This window comes from Schistocerca gregaria, chromosome 4 (assembly GCF_023897955.1).
Source record: "Schistocerca gregaria isolate iqSchGreg1 chromosome 4, iqSchGreg1.2, whole genome shotgun sequence".
Classification (NCBI taxonomy): domain Eukaryota; kingdom Metazoa; phylum Arthropoda; class Insecta; order Orthoptera; family Acrididae; genus Schistocerca; species Schistocerca gregaria.
In genome coordinates, this window is record NC_064923.1 from 392,199,115 (window position 1) to 392,224,215 (window position 25,101).

The following is a 25,101-nucleotide window of genomic DNA, read 5'->3' on the forward strand; positions in this document are numbered from 1 at the left end:
GGGAAAAAAATAGTTCCAATTTTGTCCACCAGGTGCAAATCTGATGCTTTGAATGCAAGAAATACATACAGAGATGTCTCCGCATGTAATGGATTAGAAACGGAACGTGGGGAGAAAGAGTCAAACAAATGAGAAAGGCATTGTTTGTTATTAATCGCCACTTAAACTGTTTGTATGAACACTACAGACGTCGATGAGATGCTGCCTCCGTAAAACGACGCGATCAATAGTTGCTCTCAGCATTTCCGGCGGAATCTGAGCAACGTATTCCTGTATACTGGCCTTCAGATCAGATAGAGACCGAACGTGTCCCCGGCAAACGCGTTCTTCTAGATATACCCACAGACAAAAGTCACATCGTGGAGTCAGATCAGATGATCTTGCAGGCCGTGCATCTGGTAAACCTCTGGAGATAGCACGTTCGTGGAAGTCTGCATTAAGCAGATCATTCACCGGGCGAGCGATATGAGTTGTTGCCTCACCTTTCATGAAAGCAGTGGTTTCCACATAACTGTGCTCTTCCAAGGCAGAAATCACATGCGGTAAAAGGTGGTCTCGGTCACGTGTAGACGTCACTGTATACCTGGTAGGCCCTCTCGGTGTATTCTCTTCAACGAAGAACGGGCCGAGAATAATGGTCTCATATTGGGGAGTGTAAGGTCTCTTGGGGTACAACACGCGATTTAACAGTACTCCGAATTTGGCAGTTTTGTGTATTCACAGATCCCTGTAGTGAAAAATGTGCCTCTTCACTCGATAGGACATGGCCCAGTCACATATCAACAACTTCGATCCGTGCCAGAAACAGAAGAGCAAATTCTGAACGTTGCTACGGACCATGTTGTTTCAGTTGCTGCGCCGTATGGACCTTGTACGGGTACCAGTGTAAGATAGACCTCAAAAGTTTCATATGCGATAGATATTTCTCAAGACGCTGCATGACCACCAATACCACTCGAGGCACGTGCTTCATGGTCAATTACAGCAACAACATTAAGGCTTGTCATATGACAGCGTAGTGTAGTACAGTGTACAGCTCCCAAACTGCTTCTATTGGCCACAACTGGAACTAATTTGTTTTCCAGCGTAAATCGATTCCACATTAACGCTTTATCGCATCTACCAAGTTTCGCTGCCATACACCAATTACAGCCCACACTGGGCGTCCCTGAGTAGCTGCGCTCTAATTACGATCACCCGGTATATGAAAACTTCTGAAAACACTCCGAGCCTCGTGCTGAACACAACCGGATGTGTTTCCTTTAGCCATCTTTATTACAAAACCAACTGTGCTATCGTTAGTCAAGTATCCCGCTGTTCTTCACATACTGGTAAGTAAACCTGTCCACAATCTAATCGCTGGCATGGATGCCGCGGTTTTTATAGGGATATTGCAATTGGGTGTGGGGATGCAATCTATGTGTTCCCACCTCTTCGAGAGCACAAGTCCACCCATTCAGCAACGTATGGTCATTCGGTGTAACGGCCGACTCCCTGGTAGCTGAGTGCTAGTCTGCCTTCGGCGGGGCAGCAGTGCGCAACGCGATCGGCCGTCCAAGGCGATGCGCACGCGGAGTGTTTGTTTACTTCGCCGTCACCGCTCTTTCAAAATGGTTCATATGGCTCTGAGCACTATGGGACTTAACATCTGAGGTCGTCAGTCCCCTAGACATAGAACTACTTAAACCTAACTAACCTAAGGCCATCACACACAGCCATGCCCGAGGCAGGATTCGAACCTGCGACCGCAACAGCAGCGCGGTTCCGGACTGAAGCGCCTTGAACCGCTCAGCCACAGCGGCCGGCGCCTCACTGCACTTCTCAGACGAACAAGCTATAATGGAAAACTTTTACACGAAGAACTCTCTTAAGTTCACCTTTTCAGATGAATATGCACGACTCAAAGCACTGGCCGTCGAATACTTCCTCCGCGAACATGTGAAGATCACCGTGACAATCTCATCGGCATGCACCTATCGATCATTAACAGCATCGTTTATGTTAAGATGACTTCCGACGCTGCCTGCAACAAGATTATTCAACGGACGCGACATGGACTAAAATTCCGACACTCCAACGGCAACTTTGGGCCTGTGGATGTCGAGCATGCAGGACTCGGCCTTCGAACGGTCCGTGTATTCGAACTGCCTTTCAAGATGAATGAAGATGAAGTCATCGCGGCGCTAAGGCCGTACGGAAAAGTCTAGAGTCACGTAGCGAACATATGGGCACATTTTACGGCGTGCCCGGTGCTTAATGGTGTGAGACAAGCCCTAATAGATCACAAACAGCATTTACGACGGACAACCTCGAACACGTTCCGGTTGTGGCAAACAAGGCCACGTCCAAAATGAATGCCTGCAGCCCCGCATCACAAGACTACAGCACGACGATACGAACACTGACCGAACCACAACCGCCCTGCGAATCACCTACACGGCTACACGGCATGTCCATCCCTCACAAGACGCCGTTCATGAGCGTCTCTCTGGACCGATATACCCGGAGGCGTCACAGCACCTTGCCGCCGGCAGTGCCGCCCGCGAACATGACTTACGGCCGGACGCACCCACGCTAGAAGATCACAAGGATACCAGCGAGAATTTTATGGAGACCGAAGACCGCATCATAGCACCCGCGGCTTTTGTACCATAACGACGCGAATCTCTTCCTTCCTCAGACACCGAAACACATTGCCGGAAGCAAAGTCGCCCAAACGACGAAAAAAACTGCGCGAGACGTCAGATTCGATCACTGAGCCCCTTACGCAGGAGGAAGAGATGGAACATAAATCTGACGAAGTATACGAAAACTCTTTTCCCTCTGCTACGGAGACGCGTCATCCACAAAATGGTGAGCCGTCCAAAAGAGATCGTGGGCAAGCCCCGCGCCCAGAAGCCATGGAACATAGCACGCCCTTCGTCAATGGCGCAACTGACCCGGCTCTGCCAGCGCTGCCACCTCTCAGTAATGTTGAAACTGGCGCACATTTTTCATGGGCGTATGACACGGATTTATATACCACCTCCTATACAACACAAGCCAAGCAACTGGGGTGGTGTTCCTGGACATCGAAAAGGCTTTCGATCGTCTATGGCACAACGGCCTAATACGCAAACTCAGCGACGCAGGGTTCCCCGACGGGCTCGTACGTCCCATACACTCATATCTCATGGACAGGAGTTTCAACACCGACGTGCAGGGCAAACAATCGACACGACACGATATCCAGGCAGGAGTTCCCCAAGGAAGCATCCTAGGGCCCTTACTGTTTAACCTCTATATTAACGACCTCCCAGCTACACACAACACGACGGTGGCAATCTAAGCGGATGACACCGCCATCCTTGCGCAATATTGGAAGCCGTCTAACATTAACTCACGACTACAGACTGCACTCCGAACGGCAGAGCCTTGGCTGGTAAAACGGCGTGTTAGGGTAAACGTCGACAAGTGCGAAGCCGTTCTGTTCACTAGAAGACCGAAGCTACTGCGCAAACATCAGCATAGCAACCCAATAACACTACATGCACGCCCAATACTTTTCCGCTAGAAGTTCAAATACCTCGGTGTCTGGCCGGAGCGGAAACTAATCTGAGGGGGGGGGGGGGACCACATTCAACACGTGACAAAGCAAACGCGAGGCTCAAACAACTCTACCCTATGCTTAACAGACGTACCACACTGAATAGGAGGGTGTCTAGGTCCATGTACATGACACTTATTCGACCGCTGATGACGTACGCAGCCCCTGTCTGGGGATACGCTGCGCCCACTCGCCTGCGCCGTCTGCAGCTCATACGGAACAAAGTACTCAAAATAATAAGCAACGCCCCGCGCTTCACATGCATCGCAGACTTTCACCAGGAATATCAGCTAGATACCATCTTTCAGGTATTCCAAAAACTCTCCACCCGACTGTACAATAACACGACACACTCGCGCAGCCCGTTTATCCTTTCTCTGGGTAATTACGACCACAGCCATAGATGGAAGCATAACAGACCAAAGACACTTTTGGCTAGGAACTAAACATCTATGGTCCATAGCGCGCTAACACGACAGTACCGGCGAGCCCCTGCAACACAGCTACTAGTGGCAACCCCAAAAAACAGGCAATCGCAGGGAAACTGTACTGTCCACAGTACGCAAACAAGCCACACACACACCCTACACTGTGAGCTGATCTATGACCGATCGTCCACTAATGTATTACGACCCTGAACTGTTGCAGGGACGCAGCAACTGCAGCAAGCCCCGCAACGAGCTCCCGCAACGGCAAAGGTAACGATGCACGTTACCTCGCACTAACAAAACCACACCTTGCATGCACTGTCGCAGATAGCAAGCCTTTACTACCCGTCCTACTGTCGCAGAGGTTTTTTTCCCTTGGCGCTTGCTTTGGCACTTTTTTTCCTCTGCCCTTACAACCGCTGCCCTTCGATCGCTTTCGACCACTTTCTATCTCCCGATGGACCATGTTAATGAGTAATCTTACCCAGACTCATGGATAACATCACAGCCCGCATCCTGTGTCTCCTGATTCAAAAACTATCATGTTACACGGAGGTGACAGTAGAACTTTCAGTTTGGTCACCACGTTGGTGTGGGCGAGGAGCGGTCCCATCCTTAATATTCCACCTCCACCCGATGCGGAAATGAGATCTATTCCTCCGTTAGACCAACACCAAAATGAGGGATGTTTCTACGACGACTTCTGCGACTACTACGGACTTCCAGAATCCGCCATGACAATATGCACCAGCTACGAACCTATCGACAGCACGGATCTCCCATCAGGTACACCGAACAGCTACCATCAACACTCATAATATCGGCTCCCACATTAAACTTCAACTGCTCCGCGACACGCTAAGAGCAGCGAACATCGACATAATACTGCCACAAGAACTCAGGATAGTAACTTGGTCCGGGTGTTATGGATACGATACGTTCGCCGTCCTGGCGGCTATGGAACACACAGGCGCAACCATCCTCCTTCGAGAAGTGGTTGCGTTTCCGATGTCGCACATCTCCCAATGACGCGAGGAGTGGTCATAGCAGTTGAAGGAATCAAAATCATAAATCTCTACGCCCCATCGGGCACTGATAAACGGAGGGATCGCCCCTAGTTCTACGCAGAAGATATCACGCCTTTATTCCTAGGAGATGGTCCACGACGACCGCCCGGGGCATACACACATCACGAGCCACTCCGCCAGCAGACTCGATAGAATATATATCTTTGACTCTCTAAAACCCTTTCTCCTCAATTCGGCCGTCTGCCTTTTCGGATCATGATTCTACTATAACGCTCTACAAGAGCTCATGGATCATCCCCCATCCCCGGATCGTCTAAAAGAAGCTCAACGCATCAAGGCAAAGATTTTAGCCTTGACCAGGTGCCGCGTAGAAGGAGCCATCGTACGAGCACGCAGCCAAGATAGAATTAACGGTGAAGAACCTTCTATGCATCAAAGTGTTCAAAACGTTCGTCGACGCCGACAGGCCTTAATGTCAACTTTAGATCTACCTGATGGACGATGGCTGACTTCGCAAGCTACCATTGCGGATGCCTTCACAACGCACTAGAGACTTCTTCTCTACCAAGAAGTACCTGCCCATACAGAGGCCATTGCTGAGGTTGCCCAGGAGATACATTGTACACTAAACGCCGCGACTGCGACCCTCCTTACTGTGGAAGTGACCACAGACGACGTCATGGCGCTGTGGCCAAAGGATCACTGAATCGGTCTCCCGGCCAGGTTGGTTTACCGCTCGAATTTTACAGAACCTTCCAAGATTTGATGATGCCACGATGGAGAGACATCTAGTGGGAACTTTTGTCCGGCTCAGCACTCTCGCCACGTTCATGGAAGGCTTACTCATACCAGTCCCAAAAACTGGAGGAGGAACACGACTCGATAGTTATCGGCCTATCACGTTAATCAATTCCGACTTCAAGATTTTCATACGCCTTCTAGCTGTGCGACTCAAACATGTATTACGAGAAATTGTTTCCCACGAACATCCTTAGGTGGCGCTCATAATATTCAAACAGCCCTCAGTGAATATCGATATGTGTTCGCTGTGGCAACACACTCGTGACTGACAGGCGCTTTAATCTTCATCGACTTCAGTCAAGCGTTTGACCGTGTTAATCATGCATTCCTCAACGCAATGATGGACAGGATGGCGATTCCCCCGAGGTTCACACTAGTGATTATGCGGCTACTTCGTGGGGCGACGTCCAGGCTTCTCGTCAACGGCAGACTTACAGGATCTATACGGATTGAACGCTCAGTACGGCAGGGTTGCCCACTGTCGAAGGGGCTTTATGTCACTGCGCTGGAACCACTCGTTTGCGGATTAGGCGACACTTGACAAGTATTCCACTCCGGGATCGTGTGTTCGGTTGCCGAGCCTACGCGGACGACTTGGCCCTCATCGTACGTTCAGCGGCCGACGTACAAACTGCGATGCAGTGGATTACCCGTTACAGTGCAGGGGCAGGGAGCGCTATGAACGGCACAAAATGATGCGCCATGAAGATCGGCCGCGGCCTTCTCGCAGACAGTGTAATCCACTGTCGTCTGGTGGACATCCTTCGCTGTCTCGGATTGGTGTACGCGTGAGACATTCGCTGCTTCTCAGCGATCAATTTTCCATCTGGCAACCCGGATACCGCGCATCGCGCAGATTCTGCCCATCACTGCGACAATGTCAGCCAGACTACAGGCGGCTTTCGGGTATTTTGTGTGTCCTGGACACATCTTCAAAGACCAGTATGCTGCTCTCACCTTACAGATGCGGGATGGTGGCCTCGATCTGGTTAATGTGAGAGCCAGGACTATGGCACTTTACACCAATATTATGCTCCGGTTATGGAACAGCCAAAATGATGGTTTTACTGGAATGTTGACCACCGAGCTTGCACCTGTTTCTAGACACCCTCCGGCGCCTTTGGCACACATTCCACCTCCGATGTCGCACATCGGCCGCTTCGTTTTGGAATACAGCTACCCATCCACTGAGCTCCCCAGGACCAGAAAGACGACCACCCGCGACATCTACGGCCTTCCCCGAAAGTATCCACCCCGAAACCCCGTCGAAGCACCTCACCTCCAGATCTCATGGCCTACGGTTTCGAAAACGATCCACCAACTATATCACACCAATGACACCACCGCGACGTGGTACCTTCTCGTAAACAGCAAATACACTGCAAGACAAAATTTGCATCGCATCGCGCGGGTGGACTCACCTCTGTGCCTCAGGTGCAGTGTCGAAGACGCAGATTTACATCTTTTTGAGTGTGGGCCAGCAGCAGCTGTCTGGACCTTTGTACAGAATATTGCGGCTTTCTACCTCTGAGTGTCCCCGCATCACGTTTCTCCTACAATGATGATATATCCTGGCACGACCTGCTTTCCATCGTCTAAGTTGCACGCCATCACATGGATCAGTGGCATGGCTATCAACCACCTCTTCCAGGACGACATCGTCGATCCAGCTGACTTTTGGACACGCCTTCAAGTACACCACCACACCCTTCACCGACATCGACACCATCGGGCCACTTTCACAACATGGGGGAGCACACGAGGAAGAAAACAAATAGGCTGCAGCTACAGAGCTATGCGTGAACTGGATAAATATGCGCAAGGAAATAAAACTTAGAAGATGAGCTGAAAAGAGAAGTGAAAGAAATTAGGAATATGTGCTGCGCCGTGCTCCACTTTGGCACGCTATCAGAACAACGCCCATTCTATCATTGACCATTAGAAGGGGAATCGTCCAGTCTTGGCTGGCAAGTTTCGTTGAGGTTCCAGCTCCAAGGCGGATTGGTGAAAATACTCTGAAAATAGTTTCTTGAGAGTGGCCCGATAGTGCTGATGTCGGCGGAGTGTGGTGGTCTACTTGGAGGCGTGTCCAGAAGTCCGTCGGATCGACGATGTCGTCCCAGAGGAGGTAGTTGAATACAGGTACTGTGAAAAATCAGCTGTGGCCAAGCACAGCCTGTTAAATAAAGACAACGAGAATTCTTGCTCATGTGTCGAACTACTGGGACTCTAAACAGTTTTTGATGCTGCTGAATAACAGTCACGCAATAATTTTTAAATGAACGCACCGCAATTTGACTGTATTGTTGTTTATTCAATTACGACCCACGTTTCGGCGTTTTATGTCATTTTCAATTGGCTGAGTTTGTCATTAACACATATTGCTGGACACATGTCCCTGAGCCGTAATGATAGGATTTCACTATCACTACAACTCAAGGATATATGTTCATCTTTTATATACAAAAATAAACCTGTTCTTATTAAATATGACGCGCTCTCACTATTGTTTACTGATATTTTTACAAGTCGATGATTTTTACATCTGGCATTTTGCTGGGGAATGAATATTTTTCTTAACTTGTGGCCAATTTTGAGCTTTATGAACTCCAATCACTTGACAATTGCGTAAAAGATCGAAACCTGGGTCATAATTAACAACAATACGGTCAAATGGGGTGGTTTTTTTTGTTTTTTTATTTACGAGGGTCGGTCAAAAAGTAATGCCTCCCATTTTTTTCCTACTTAAAAAAATTAAGTTAAGTGAAAAATTTGAATTTGGCGCCATTCCTCAAACCTTCTTCTGCAATCCACTGCAGTAGTAACTTTCTGTGTCAACAGGTGGCAGCACAGCAGAAGTTTGTAAGATGGCCGACATCGATGTTCGTTTGAGACAGCGTTGTGTGATTGAATTCTTGAATGCAGAAGGTGAAACGCCCATACGCATTCATGAAAGACTGAAGAAGGTGTATGGTGTTGTGACAGTGGATGTCAGCACTGTTAGACGATGGGTTCGTCGTTGTAAGGAAGCTGAAGGGCAAACACCGTTGACTGACGAAAAGCGGAGCGGCAGGCCGGTGAGTGCAGTGACTCCACACAACATTCAGCAAGTTGATGACAGCATTCGTGGTGACCGTCGGGTGACTGCAGATGAAGTGTCGCATTATTTCTCTTAGTAAAGGCAGTGTGATCACGATTATTAAACAATTGGGGTACTCAAAAGTTTGTGCACGGTGGGTTCCAAGAATGTTAACCGATCAGAATAAAGAGGCACGAAAAACAATAGCCTCCCAACACTTGCAGCGCTTCCGTTTGGAGGGAGACGAGTTTCTGAAAAAAATTGTGACCGGGGACGAAACATGGGTGCATTTTTTTGAACCCGAATCAAAGAGGCAGTCAATGGAGTGGCGTCACACAAGCTCGCCGAGGAAGAAAAAATTCAAAACTGTGCGATTGGCAGGGAAAGTTATGGCAACAGTTTTCTGGGATACAGAGGGTGTGATTCTGGTTGATTTTTTGGAGCAGGGATGCACAATAAATTCTGTTCAATACGTCACAACCCTCAAAAAACTTAAAGCACGTCTTCAGCGAGTTCGCCCAACAAAATCAATGGCAGATGTTCTTCTTTTGCATGACAATGCAAGACCACACACCAGTCGTCACACCTCTGACGAGATTGTCAAAATTGGATGGGAAGTTTTGCCTCATCCCCCATACAGCCCTGACCTGGCACCATCAGACCTCCATCTGTTCGGGCCACTAAAAGAAGCTCATCGTGGGATTCATTTTGAAGATGAGGAGGCCGTCAAAACATCCGTGCGTCAATGGCTTAGGAAGCAGAGCTGTGATTTTTACCGTGCTGGGATACATGCCCTTGTTCAAAGATGGACCAAAACTGTAGAGATGGGCGGAGATTACATTGAAAAGTGACAAAATGATCCTCAATGTTGTGGTTTTCAACCTATGTAATTGCATTTAAATTTCCTGACAATTAAACGTAGAAAAAAAATAGGAGGCATTACTTTTTGACTGACCCTCGTACGAATTATTGAGAGTGTGATCATGGAAACAGTTGAAATTAGACTATACGAAAACAACTTTAATAGCGACACAGACTATGCACTTAGCAATGCATGGGAACATGCACTTGATAAAGAAAGAGCACAGAGGAGCCGGCCGCGATGGCCGAGTGGTTCTAGGCGCTTCAGTCCGGAACCGCGCGACTGCTACGGTCGCAGGTTCGAATCCTGCCTCGGACATGGATGTGTGTGATGTCCTTAGGTTAGTTAGGTTTAAGTAGTTCTAGGGGACTGAGATGTTAAGTCCCATAGTGCTCACAGCCATTTTGAACCATAGCACAGAGGAAGACTCCTCGCAGTTTACAGCACGATGCGAGCGGCGACGCTGTATCGAGAGCTCAAACAAGAACTCGCCATTTGCGATACGTCATCATGACGTAATCTAGCCAATCAGATGCAGTCCTTTCGAGATAAAAGTGTGAGCCTCCCCAGTTCCACGACAGTCATGCTTAAGCCCTCAAGACGATGACGGAGACAATAACTGAAAACACGGGACTTTATCCGAATTTGACGCAGCAAGCATATTGAAAAACTTTTATCCTTTGAAAAATATTGTTTGTAAAATGATTCTACCATCTGTATTTAAAAGGTCTAAAGGTGACAAGCTGGAGAATGAAGCATAAATAGTACATAATCGGTACAGTTTATTAAGAAGTCAAAAAATGACGCGTAATACAAATTGCGAGCACCAACTTTGAAAATTTCAAAAACAGGTCTCAACACAGTAATATCCGTAGTTATTCTTCCCTCAAACGTATCGGCCATCAAGGGAAGCATGCACCCAACAGGTCAATGAGTGCTCATCTTTCGCACAAATGTTGAAAATACTTAGGTATAACAAATGCTGCTCTAGTATGAGTTTTCGAAAAAAAAATCGAAGGTTTACGGGCCAGTTGAATACCATAACATGGGGCCATTTTGCAATAAGGAAATTTTTTACTTGTTATGCAGACACAGCGGTGTCACTGTTCCTTATTATACCTCACCATGAATGCATCACAATGTCTGTCATAAATATTATTGTTCATTTCCGAAGAAACAGCATGTGTTGTAGCGAACGGGTGTTTCGTGGAAGATCAGGGAAAAAATTGACAAGTCTCGAACGCTTCCTGTCCTCCAGCCCGGCCTTGCGCTCACCATATTGGCCAAGACCTGCATTCGCTGTCTTCACAATCTTGTTCCACGAAATAAGCAGGATGATGTCCTTCTTCTAATGACGGCACTTAATAACTTGTAGCAAAAAGTCTTCTCGTGAAGTGTACCTCTGAACGAAATTATCGGTCTTCAAGTAGGAGATAAAGTATCGTACAGTTTCACGATGCCCTACTAGATAAAAATTGCTTAAATATGAAAATGGACCCAGCTCACGTGAAAAGAGCAATAGAAAATTTATCAGTGCCTATAAATCCAACCTATTGGGCTTATTCTGCCGCTCGATGACTGGCGCTCTAGTATGGTATTCAACTGACTGATAAAACTTTGAACCACGATTCCTCAAAATCATTTGAGAAGTACACTACCAAATCAAAAGTAGCATGATATCTATTAGTGGAGATTAATGTGGGGTGGGTCCGCTCTCCGCCTTTATGACGACGGTTTCAGTAAGATGCCTGAATGTCTGAGAAAGAATGATAGCCCATTATTTCACAAGACCCGAAACCAGAGATGGTACATATGTTTGACGCTAGAGTCTGGAGCAAAGTAGACGTTCTAATCAGTGGTGGTCAAACTGCGGTCCGCGGGTCGCATGCGGCCATAGTCAAGTATTCTTGCGCCCCGCGGCTCTCAGCCGTATTTCAGAGGCGTCTGCACCTAGTGGCTAACAGCCGAATCCAAAAACATCAGCTAACGTTACTAAGTTCTTAAGAGTGTAGTTTTCATTCCCCGTAGAAAACAAAAATACTTACATAGACAATAATATTTCGAGATGTACTTAATTTTAATTTATATTGGTTCTTTCGATCGTGAACTGAGGAAATTGGCCTCTTACCACTGTATTGAGGGGTAAGTACCACAACTTCTGCGGGGTGCGAGACAGGAAATGTTTTGTTGTTTCTCTTCCCGTACAGACAACACACAGGCGTGCGCAAACCTACCGATCGGCTGTTAAGGTATACCTTTTGACATGGAAGTAACGTGGATTAGTGACTGCTCATTATAGAGACGATAATCTTCAAAAGCGGTCGATATTTGCAACAAGGATTATTAAATTACATTAAGGCTATTGTACCAAAATGCAGTGAGCAGAAGGAAAATTACATTCAAAATATTTAGCAAACATTTGCGATCGTCTCTCATACGGCATAAGGCATTTAAATATGTTACAGTTAGCGTTATTAATCAATTAATCGCCCGGTCGCACGGACAGCACAACAAGACTTCGTTAGTATCACAACTTTGGGGTCGCTGAGGGTAGCAGCAGTACGAAACAGAGAGCAGTCTACACAAAGTGTTCCGAATGGAGACGACTTTTAACGGTCAGTACTAATGCGCCAGTTGCGAACTTATTACGCTCTTACTGCAGCTAATCTATTGGGGATTCATAAGATACTAAATTATGTAGCTTATCAATTAATAACACGATCTGTTAATATGCCGCCCATGGTGCCGGCCTGTAGTCTCAGTATTGGCTCTTGAGCATGAAAGTTCGACGACGGCTGTTCGTAGCAAATGTGCTCCATTGGGTTTAGATCTGGACTCTGGGCAGGCCAATCGATTTCAGGAATGTTAGTGTCCACAGATCACTGCCTCACATTTGCTGCTTTATGATAGGGAGCATTGTCATCATGAGATAAACAGTCTTCGTCTCTGAATTGATCCCTGCTGTATACAGAACGGAATAATGTAAAATGTGTTCATTCCCTCCGCATTTAGCGTTTTCTTAAGCACAATAATGAGACCATACCCTAACAACGAATAACATCATTATAGAGCAACACCACCTTCTGCATATATCCCAGTCACTATTTCCCTAGTGGTACTACACGTGATAGTAGGTAACTTTCTTCAGGCATTCATGAAAAGCGAACCCTTCATTCGACTTGCATGATTCATCACTGCAAATCACTGTTTCCCGGTCACCCACTGTCCAGTGGCGTCGCTGTTTACAGCATCTCAAGAGTGTTTCCTTCGGCCGATTTCATGCAGTTTTTTACAAGCAACCACTGCAATTCTCGACAGTCCCTGTACGTTAGGCCGGTATTACACTACCAAATATCTTTGTCAAATATCTTTGTCAAAAATATTTGTCAAAGATATTTGATGAAGCAATAGGAAACTTTGTCAAATGTCGTCCAATATTTGATCAATCTAGGGCCTCCCTGTAGATTTGATCAAAGAAGTCGCTTGTCTTCTGTTCACTGCAATGTGACATGTTACCACATGGAGCGCTAGCATCGCTGCAGCTTTCTGTCGTCTGTAGCGTTTTTATAAACATTGCCGATAAATACAATTGGTGTGTGCTGACAACTACAAAATTAATAGAGCTGTATGAAACTAATGCGGGGCTTTACAACATGAGGCACCCTGAATACAAAAATAGATTAAGAAGATTGGAGACCTGACCTGACCTGACCTAACCTAGCCCTCTCCTGTAGCAAGGAATCGGAGTGTTACAGTGAGCCTGTCTTCTGCAGATGTAGCAGTTCTTAAGTGAATATTTTGGTTTGTGATATGAGGATACACTTCACTGAGCACATACAGAAATGTAAGCTCATCCATTCTTAAGTAATTGATGTACGACTTGACGTCCTCCACTATAAGCTCACGTAACAAGTTTTGTTGAATGCTTTTATCGTGTCGTCGTAAAACCCACGGCTTCACCCAGGTATGTTTCCATTTTTTCCTCCGCTTCTCTTCCGCATGTGGACACAGTGCAATTGTGGTACATGCAACTGCTGCGGTTAATAACAAGTTGTTGTTGTCAGCCATCTTGAACTTTGGCGAAAAAATGTTGACAGTGTAATACCCCTTCTAGCGCTATGTCAAAGATCTTTGTCAAATATATTTGACGGAATATTGGATTACATCTTTGATCAAATCTTTGACTAAGAAACTTGATAGTGTGATACCGGCCTTAGTAAATGAGCTCTGACTGGTCTTGGTTTAGCTGTGATTGTTCCTTCGCGTTTCCACTGCACAGTCACATCACCGACTGTCAACTTGGGCAGATTTAGAAGAGTTCAATAGTCCCTGAGGTACTTGTCACTCAGATGACATCCAGTGACTGGTTTACTTCGAAAATCAGTGAGCTCTCCTGATCGATCCATTCTGATGTTGTTGCTTGTCTGCCGGCCGCGGTGGTCTTGCGGTTCTAGGCGCGCAGTCCGGAACCATGCGACTGCTACGGTCGCAGGTTCGAATTCTGCCTCGGGCATGGATGTGTGTGATGTCCTTAGGTTAGTTAGGTTTAAGTAGTTATAAGTTCTAGGGGACTGATGACCACAGCAGTTGAGTCCCATAGTGCTCAGAGCCATTTTGTTGCTTGTCTCTTGACAACACAGTACTCCCCGCCTCCTTTTATTCTAGTGCTCTGCCTGTGGTGACACCTAATGGTCATTTCCGCGTTACACAGACGTGTCCGGGTACTCTTGATCAGGTACTCTTGATCGTACTGTGTGTACTACTGATACGCGAAAGATAACCAAAATCAGTGATCCGTCTCGTGTACGCTTCCCTTGTAAAACGAAAATAGAATTGGAGCATAGACGAAACACTTCCCACGCTCCACCTGTGAACGTAATGGGGCGAAACATTAATACGTACGACAGGGAAAAGTAGCCGTTGTCATCCACTTTGAACTGAGTTGGTAGCTTGCGGACGTTCTTTTTTCCACTGTTGGTAATTCCCATCCTAACGCAACGCTGCAAGAATGTGAGAGTGTAGCCAGGTGTCTACTTCCTCCGCATAGTGAGGGAGCCGTGGGCTGCTTCGGAACGGGGAAGTAGGCGCCTCGATGAAAGGTTTGCTACCCTCGCGGGGCCTCCCCCGTTGACCAGGGGGCGGTGTGGGGCGACGCCCCGGCAAGACCGTTACCTTGCGAGGCGAGGCGTGGGAAAGGAGGCGTCGCCCAGACAGCTACGCAGATCCCCCACACAGCCGGCGTCGCAGCGTCCGCTGACGCGCCTCCCGGCGCAAAAACTGCGCGGGAAACTCCTGGCCGTCATTCTCTCAGCCCGTCACCAGCGGTAAACAACTAGCGAGATCTACATCTGCATCTACATCTACATCTGCAAGCCGATGTGAAGTTCATCGCAGGAGGTACTTCCCATTGCACCAATTATACTACTGGCCATCAAAATGATAAACGGGTATTCATTAGGCAAATATATTATACTAGAACTGACATGTGATTACTTTTTCAAGTAATTTGGGTGCATACATCCTGAGAAATCAGTACCCAGAACAACCAGATCTGGAGCCGGCCGGTGTGGCCGAGCGGTTCTAGGCGCTCCAGTCTGGAACCGCGCGACCGCAACGGTCGCAGGTTCGAATCCTGCCTCGGGCATGGATGTGTGTGATGTCCTTAGATTAGTTAGGTTTAAGTAGTTCTAAGTTCTAGGGGATTGATGACCTCAGAAGTTAAGTCCCATAGTGCTCAGAGCCATTTGAACCATCTGAACCACATCTGGCCGTAGAAACGGCCTTGATACGCCTGTGCATTGAGTCAAACAGAGCTTGGAGGGCATGTACATGTACAGCTGCCCATGCAGCTTCAACACGATACCACAGATCATCAAGACTAGTGACTGGCGAATTGTGCAAGGATCGCATGAGAGCTTCTGTAAAGTTTGGAAGGTAGGAAATGTGATACTGGCAGAAGTACAGCTGTGAGGACCGGGAGTGAGTCGTGCTTCGGTAGCTGGTAGAGCACTTGCCCGCGAAAGGCAAAGGTCCCGAGTTCGAATCTCGGTCGGGCACACAGTTTTAATCTCCCAGGAAGTTTCTAGTGCATACCCCTTTGCAAGATCCCATTCAACTTCCTGACTGTTACACCGATTATTAATGTACATTAATGTACACTTAACTCACACTTACATTAACCTGTGATCTTGCAATGTTAATCACTTAAATATGTTTCCTTTACAAACATATTCCCGAAATTTCATTGCTCCACATTTATTATTTTTTGAAGCTACGATTTTTTCCCGTGAGTGTATATAAACAGTTGTGAAATTTGAGAGCTGTGGAAGGCGATTGTCGAAGACTTCACCCGGCTGCCTTAACGTAAACTATTTCAAAAAATAAACAGTTATTACGCGTTCCACACGTTTGAGTAGGCCTAATATTCTAGGGTGTGTTGCAGGAATGATTTGTAAGCAATCTCCTATGTTTCGTTAATGTCTAACAACAAACCGGAGCCTATCATTTGGTTTCCCTACAACATTCCATTTTACATCCTCACATCCAACTATTTGTATAGCTGATCAATTCCATTTGTGAGTGATGTTGTAGTCATACAACACTACTTTTTTTTGTGAGGACCACAATTTTACGTTTCCGAAGATTTGAAGCAAATTTCCATTCTCTTTTCACTTACGTCTACATCTCTACTCTGCGAAACTACTGCGAAAAGTGCAAGGCAGAGAGTACTTCCCATTGCAGTGTTGGAAGGAGGATTGCTTCAATGCCTTTGTGTGCGGTGTAATCAATATCATCTTGTTGTAAGGAGCGATACGTAAGGAGTTACGGAATATTCCTGGACTGTTGTTCGTTCCCGAAATTTTCGAAGTAGGCTTTCACGGAAAAGGCGTCTTAAAAGGATCTGGGAGTTCAGATTTTTCAGCATCTCCGAAGACACTACCAGGGCTCAAACTCGCCACCATACATGCTGCCCTGCTTCATATCCCGTGATACTCCTATACGGTACGCATGAGCTATATATTCTGCGACGAATCGCTCGATTGTTTCGGAAGTAACCTCTTTTGAAGTCTGATTGTGTGTTCCCGGTAGCCTACCAATAGATCGATGTATGCCTCTTGCTTTACCTATGACTTGGCCTAAGTGATCATTCCACTCCTGCGTTTCCACTTTTGTCAAATGCACAGTTTTACATTTATGTACGTTTGCAACTAATTGCCAATCGTCGCAACGGGTTGAAAACTTTTCAGGATTTTTGTCGGACAGTGCTTCATTATAAATAACAGCAACACCTGCAAGAAGTCTGAGGTTACTATTAATTTTGGATGGCAGGTCATCGATACACAACACGAAGAGGATCTCGACAAACTTACGTGGCACATGACTGAAGTTACTCCAGTGAAACGGCTTTTGGTGCTCAGTATGATCGTACTTTCGTTGATAAGGTTTGGTGTGGTAGTGAATTAAATACTTTTCAGAAGTTTTGAAACATAGTCTCCTCCTGACTGCCATAATCCATGTCGTGTGAGAAAACCTCGAGTTGTGCTTCGCATGGCCGAAGTTTTCGGAATCTGTACCGGCTGGAATGAAGCACGTCATTATGTTTGGAAAACTCAGACTTTGTTCCAATATTCAACAACAGATATGAGGAAATAATATTGGACGGTAATTTTGTGGACCACTTATGCTATCCTTCTTTTAGATGGGCGTGAGCTGTGCTCTCTTCCAACGATTGTGCACAGGTTTCCGTCGAGGGATTCGCAGTATTAAAACAGGGGCTAGTTCAACTGCAAATTCTGATGGAGACCCAACTGGGTCCTAGAGCGTTGTTAAGTTTTTGCGATTTCAGATGCTTCTCAACGCTACTGACACTATTGCTGGACTGGACTGATTCTGGGGGAAGAGACCAAACAGCGAGATCAGCGGTCTCATTGGATTAGGGAAGGATGGGTACGGAAGTCGGCGGTGCCCTGTCAAAGGAACAATCCCGGAATTTGCCTGAAGAGATTTAGGAAAATCACCGAAAACCTCAATCAGGATGGCCGGACGCGGGACTGAACCGTCGTCCTCCCGAATGCGAGTGCAGTTTGATAACGGTCACTATCGCCTTCCTTATATTTGCTTCTCTGTTCTCTGCCGTCAAGGAAAACTGAGAGGGTAACTTTATTTATTTATTTATTGTATTTTTAAGCGATCCCACGATATCAGTCCTCTGACGGGTTTGACGCGACCCATCATAAATTCATCTCCTCAGATTCAAACTTACACCAGATACTGCCGGCCGGCGTGGCCGAGCGGTTCTAGGCGCTACAGTCTGAAACCGAGCGACCGCTACGGTCGCAGGTTCGAATCCTGCCTCGGGCATGGGTGTTTGTGATGTCCTTAGGTTAGTTAGGTGTAAGTAGTTCTAAGTTCTAGGGGACTGATGACCATAGCAGTTAAGTCCCATAGTGCTCAGAGCCATTTGAACCATTTACACCAAATATCCTCGATTTTTTCCTCTGATGCTTTCCCTACGCTAAATCGTTTTTTAAATTAAAAACGCTTTAAAAATGACATTACTTCATAAAGCACGCCAGGAGCGTCCAGTTTTAATCTCTGCGACAGTTTCCTTATAGCCTATACTGGACACGCTTTAGAAACTCGATACGAGCAAAACATTCGCAGAATAATACGGCGCCTGGGAAGCATACGACGGCGCGAAGTCACTAACTGATGAACATGGCATGAAAGCAGCCAATTTTACACACAATACCGAAAGAGAGGCTAAAGGAACTAGGGGTTTAAAGTGATCGTATTCGGACCGGATCTTATACGAGAAAAGTGAATTTAACGGAAACTTTTGTTAAAAATTTTTGAGAGTTTATATCTCGTGTTCAGTGATTTTCCGGCTAATGGAGTGTCTCATAGCAGGACGGTTGTTGTTTGCTTTCCATGTTTGCAAGAACTGACGCCGCAGTTCACAGTTGCCGTTACGTTCCGTGGGCGCGCGGTAGATGGCAGGCACGTTCCTCCTCGCCCATCTACACGTCGCTCTCGCACAACTCCAAATTTCACGATGCTGATTTGCGGATGGTAATCTTTCAAAAAAATAAAAAATAATCTTTATGTTACAATCATTTAAATTTTGATAATTTGTACATTGCTCTTCTGGCTCTCTTCACACTTAACTGTCCCAATTTTAAATTCCGACGTACGAACAAGCACGGCATTATTGTCAGTGATTTTATTATTTTAATTGCAATACAAAATCATCTAACTTTTTTAAAATTATAAATGTTCTGCACCAGTGTGTTCCTTTTTTAAAATCTTAATTTTGCCACCCGTTTTTCTGTTAAAATATTACCTACTGTCTACTAATGCGTTTTTAAAAAATCATCACTTATTTCCTATTGTTTTCATACATTCCAAGCCATCTTTTCAATGTGTGATGTAACCAGACTCGCATAAAAAGGGGGGGCAAGGGGCAAGTGCCACCCCTCCCCACACACACACACCTGGAATATTTTGGGTTAGTAAATGCAATGGAAATTTTGTAGTACCAAAATGCTTTCTTAATATTTTTCATTCTTGAACAGGACTCAAATCCAAGTGAAAGGAGATTCAGGTGTAAAGAAATTTATGAAAAACAGCAGAGGGAACATTCACGAAACTAAATGAGGCTTCAATTCTTATAGAGCGGAGGAGTAGATGGTGAACAGTTTCATAACATAATTAAATCTGCATTTGTGTACAAATTTCAGTGTAATTGAAAATGTCGTCAGTATACTAGCTGGAAGAAGGCGAAATGCTGTTGATGAATTGCATCAACTGTTTCTGTAAGTTGCAGAGCTCTGTAAAGAGCTTGGTGTCGACATCCGATTGCCACGTTTGGTAGGGAGACAACTATCCAGTGAGAGCACTTCTCACTCAACACTTGAACACTTCCGCATTAGTCTTTACACCCGTTACATTGAGATGTTACACAATTAACTGTCATAATTTTTTTTCCTGACATCAGAATGAGTGTCTTAAGTTTAGCAACACCTTGTCCCGAACTCCATTGTTGAAGTCGAATTGTCAGATGTACAGTCCATTAATCACCCCTACAGTAGTGGCTCCCCGAGTTCAGAAGTCTTTTGAAAAATGAATTCGGGAGACGGAAGAAGGAATGGGGAAATGTCGACCAGATAGACAAGCCGCAGAGCGCAGTCGAAACATCAGGAAAGTTCTCGGTGATTTTCTTCCCAAACATTTGAACACTGCTTCAAGTATTTGTTGTCCTCCTTGTATCAACCTGCAGTTGTGAGCGAAGTTTGAGCGGTCTGTGGTCGTCCGAAAACTCACTTGCGCTCGACAGTGAAAGCCGAGACACTGAATGGACTGGCACACCTGTCCATCAACTGTCATTAATGCGGACCCTGACGTTATAACTGACATTTTCGTTCGATCCCCTTGAAGATCTGAATTGACTTTGTAGCCTTCTGTTAGCTTCCTTGAATTTTTCTAGGTATTTGCTTTTCTACTGCGTACTATGTGACACTGATACTTCGTGAACATGGCTGTCAATTAAATAAATATTTATCTAATATGCGGAATTATTTGATAGCAACACCTCGTATAAGACACACATCCAGACACCCATCCAGATTTACGTTTCCCGTGATTTCCCTAAACCGCTCCAGGTAAATGTTGGGATGGTTTCTCTCAAAGGGCATGGTCGACTTTCTTCCCCGTCCTCGACAAAATCTGAGTTTGTGCTTCATCTCTGATGATGAAGACGGGAAGTTCCATCCTTCCTTCACAGCTGCACTAGAGCGGAGTTACTAAATACGGATTTCCGGAATTACTTCACCAATGAAACCGAAGTAAGTATTGGAATTCGAATGTAGAACTGCTGCCAACTTGAATAACTTAGAAGCAGATATCCTCTGGTGTAGCAAAGCACCTTACATCATTTAATAAAGGCAAATCCTCCGTTCCAGACTGTATATTAAATAGACTCCTTTCGGAGTATGCTGGTTTAATATCTCCGTACTTGACAATTATATACAACTGCTCGCCCGACGAAAGATCTGTACCTAAAGACTGGAAAGTTGTAATGGTCTCACCAGCACTCAAGAAAGGAACTGCGAGTAATCCGATGAGCTACAAATCCATATCACTGACGTAGTTTTCTAGTAGGATTTTGAAACATATGTTCTGCTCTAACATTATGAATTACCTTGAGGAAAATGATTTGTTGACGCACAGTCAGTGCAGATCGAGAAAATATACACTACTGGCCATTAAAATTGCTACACCACGAAGATGACGTGCTACAGACGAGAAATTTAACCCGTAGGAAGAAGATGCTGCGATACGCAAATGATTAGCTTTTCAGAGCATTCACACAAGGATGGCGCCGGTGGCGACAGCTACAACGTGATGACATCAGGAAAGTTTCCAATCGATTTCTCATACACAAACAGCAGTTGACCGCTGTTGCCTTGTGAAACGTTGTTATGATGCCTCGTGTAAGGACGAGAAATGCGTACCATCACGTTTCCGACTCTGATTAAGGTCGGATTGTAGCCTATCGCGATTGCGGATTATCGTATCGCGACATTGCTGCTCGCTTTGGTCTAGTTCCACTGACTGTTAGCAGAATATGGAATCGGTGGGTTCAGGAGGGTAATCCGAACGCCGTGCTGGATCCCAACGGATTCGTATCACTAGCAGTCGAGATGACAGGCATCTTATCCACATAGCTGTAATGGATTGTGCAGCCACGTCTCGATCCCTGAGTCAACAGATGGGGACGTTTGCAAGACAACAATCATCTGCATGAACAGTTCGACGGCGTTTGCAGCAACATGGACTATCAGCCCGCAGATCATGGCTGCGGTTACCCTTGTCGCTGCATCACAGACAGGAGCGCCTGCGATGGTGTACTCAACGACGAACTTGGGTGGACGAATGGCAAAACGTCATTTTTTCGGATCAATGCAGGTTCTGTTTACAGCATCATAATGGTCGTATCCGTGTTTGGTGACATCGCGGTGGACGCACATTGGAAGCGTGTATTCGTCATCGCCATACTGGCGTATCACCCGGCGTGATGGTATGGGGTGCCATTGGTTACACGACTCGGTCACCTATTGTTCGCATTGACGGCACTGTGAACAGTGGACGTTACATTTCAGATGTGTTACGACCGTGGCTCTACCCTTCATTCGATCCCTGCGAAACCCTACATTTCAGCAGGATAATGCACGATCGCATGTTGTAGGTCCTGTAGGGGCCTTTCTGGATACAGAAAATGTTCGGCTGCTGCCCTGGCCATCACATTCTCCATATCTCTTACTAAATGAAAACGTCTGGTCGATGGTGGCTGAGCAACTGGCTCGTCACAATACGCCAGTCACTACTCTTGATGAACTGTGGCATCGTGTTGAAGCTGCATGGGCAGCTGTACCTGTACACGCCATCCAAGCTCTTTTTGACTCAATTCCCAGGCGTATCAAGGCCGTTATTACGGCCAGAGCTGGTTGTTCTGGGTACTTATATCTCAAGATCTGTGCACCCAAATTGTGTGAAAATGTAACCACATGTCAATTCTAGTTTAATATATTTGTCCAATGAATACCCGTTTAACATCTGCCTATCTTCTTGGTGTAGCAATTTTAATGGCCAGTACTGTAATATAAAATGTCACACTAGGTAAGAATAGATTTTCGATTTGCACCCTTCCCCCCAGAAAAATAATCCTGTGTGCGTGTATGAGCTTAACCTATGGCTGAAGAGAGGTTTTATCCGCTGTCAAAGCGTCCATTCGTGGGGAAAAAAATAGGCACGGCAGTTAATTTTAAGTTATCACAGTTAGCGTTAGATGGCGACTTGGCGTGTTCGGATCTTAACTAGATGTAGGGTAAATGCTTGTTTTTCTCTTTAGCTTGCATTTTTTAATATTGTTCATTGTTGTTTGCATGTAACAGTAAGTTTTGCATTCTTGTCTCAGATAAGGTGTTTACTAAATGATCAGTCTTACACGTAAAGATGTAACAGGATAATTGTAAAATGACTACAGAATGTGACCAAGACATTTGTGAATAAAAACGCGTATTATAAATAGATCGTGTGAGGTAATTCGACGCTGCCAACTTTGAAAGAACTCCTTTCCAGTGAACTATTGTTGCTGAAATCTTCACCATAAAATCAGACTTTTATCGTTCCGTCGTTTCAAAGCTTAGATTTACCGTTATTTATGCAAAATACTTCGTGCCAGTACTGTGATGGTTACTTTACGATGACAAGGCTTATCCCATCACACTATCCCTGCCATGTTCAGTTACTGCTCCGTGGGCAAAAACCTCGATGGCGACGGGACGTTTAACGCTCTCCCTTCTTCCTTTTGAGCATATTTATGTTACATGGAGATACAAACATTTACTATCCCGACAACAAAATTATTATATCTTGATGAGGAAAGATTTCGGCATTTGAATTTAGAGGCTCAGATCAAAGCAACTTCGGGGTAAAAGTGGGCGTTCGTGCAAAGTGGAACCATCAAATACTTCAAGGACCAGTAAGCAAAGGCAGGCTATGGTTCATTGCTAAGGCCAAGTTCATCTGCAAAGAAAAGGTGATAAATAACACTTACTAGTGAAATGTACTCTAAGGTACGAATAAAGGGAAACTAATGTGTATCGACAACAGTTGGTAGATAGAAACATAAATTGACGAATGGCTGAAGTCCGTTTGGAAAAAATGTGTTTAATATTTTTCAGGCAGCAACATTCTGTTGCAAATTAGAAATATTACACAGTCTCCTACATACGAGCGTCCCAGGGAGAGCGGTCAGTATTCGAAGATATGACAAAAACGATCATTCGAAACAAAGAATTCTAGTTAACATGGGCTCTAAAACCTTCCATACTGTGGAACAATTCTCTTCTACAGTAAGCTCTTTCTTTTCATATTTTGGGAATAGGTAGTATGGACCAAAGCAATAAAAAATTGTCAGGTAAGCATGAAATCTACAATGTATACCGTAAGAACTATAAGCGCTTGTTAGTTTTCGCTACGGTGAAACACATCTCTTCTGCTGAATATGGACCATTTCTCCTGGGACACCGTGTGAGCCGGCCCCAGTGTCCCAGCAGGTTCGAATCCTGCCTCGAGCATGGCTGTGTGTGATGTTCTTAGGTTAGTTAGGTTTAAGTAGTTCTAAGTTCTAGGGGACTGACGACCACAGATGTTAAGTCCCACAGCGCTCAGAGCCATTTGAACCGTTTTAACACCGTGTGATGTTCATACAGTAGTTAACTACACCCGTTGCGGAGATATGTAAGTAGTCATTATTTACGCAATTCTTCACTTACTAAGTGTGATGCATATTTACTAGAATGGCACAATTATTTGCGTAAAACAGAGTCCTTTCGACCGTCAGCAATTGATTGTTGGACAGATGCTGGCCTATCGTGACAGAAGAAAGAACGATACCGTGTATGTTTTTGTCACCTGTCTCATGAACTCACGCCCAGTCTCTTGAGAGCGTTTAAAAATTATGTAACAACTGCAGTGGGTTCCAACCTTCCATGAACGAGTATCAAATACATTCAGTGACACCTGCAGTAGAAATGTCGTCGACCCTCAGGTTCACATCGAAATATCACTGAATCGCTGCCGGAATATTTAGAGGTCACCTTGACGCTGTGACGGTAAGTATTCATAATCTGATGCAAATCTCCGTCTCACGTCTTGAAAACATTTCCGAGCGTACGGCGGCCAGCAGTCGGACAGGCGCATTATTATAGGTTAATCAACCAATTTTTAGCATATTTATGAGACCTCGTGAGCGTTGTTATTCTGAGACCTTGAATAAACGACTCGAGCTTCCGTTTCAGTTGCTCTCATTTCGAGTACGGGAGACGGGCGACATCCAGGCGCTGATATGGTCTGGCGATAAGGACACATGTCGGTGACCTCTGTGCATATTGTTTGTGTGTGATTGCTTCAGGTTCACCAACCTGGTGCGTGTCATAACAGAAACGACATGGGATCACTCTGAAAATAATACCAACTTAGAATACACGAGTACTTACAAGACCTTCGATTATTTTGCCCCCAGCATTTGCAGTGTACACATGTTTGTTAGAAGTAAGTCTCAACAACTCTGCAAGTTCTAAGAGAATGGAGCACTCATTAAGACACTGAAGGTGTAGCCTATTCCAGATAAACGGAGCTAAAAATACGCACACTTGGCTATTTTCTACTTATGATTTTCGTGGCTGCGGCAAATTGCTCCAGATGCACTGCAGAATTATTCCGCTACTAATACGACGGCTGTTTTCTCCTTC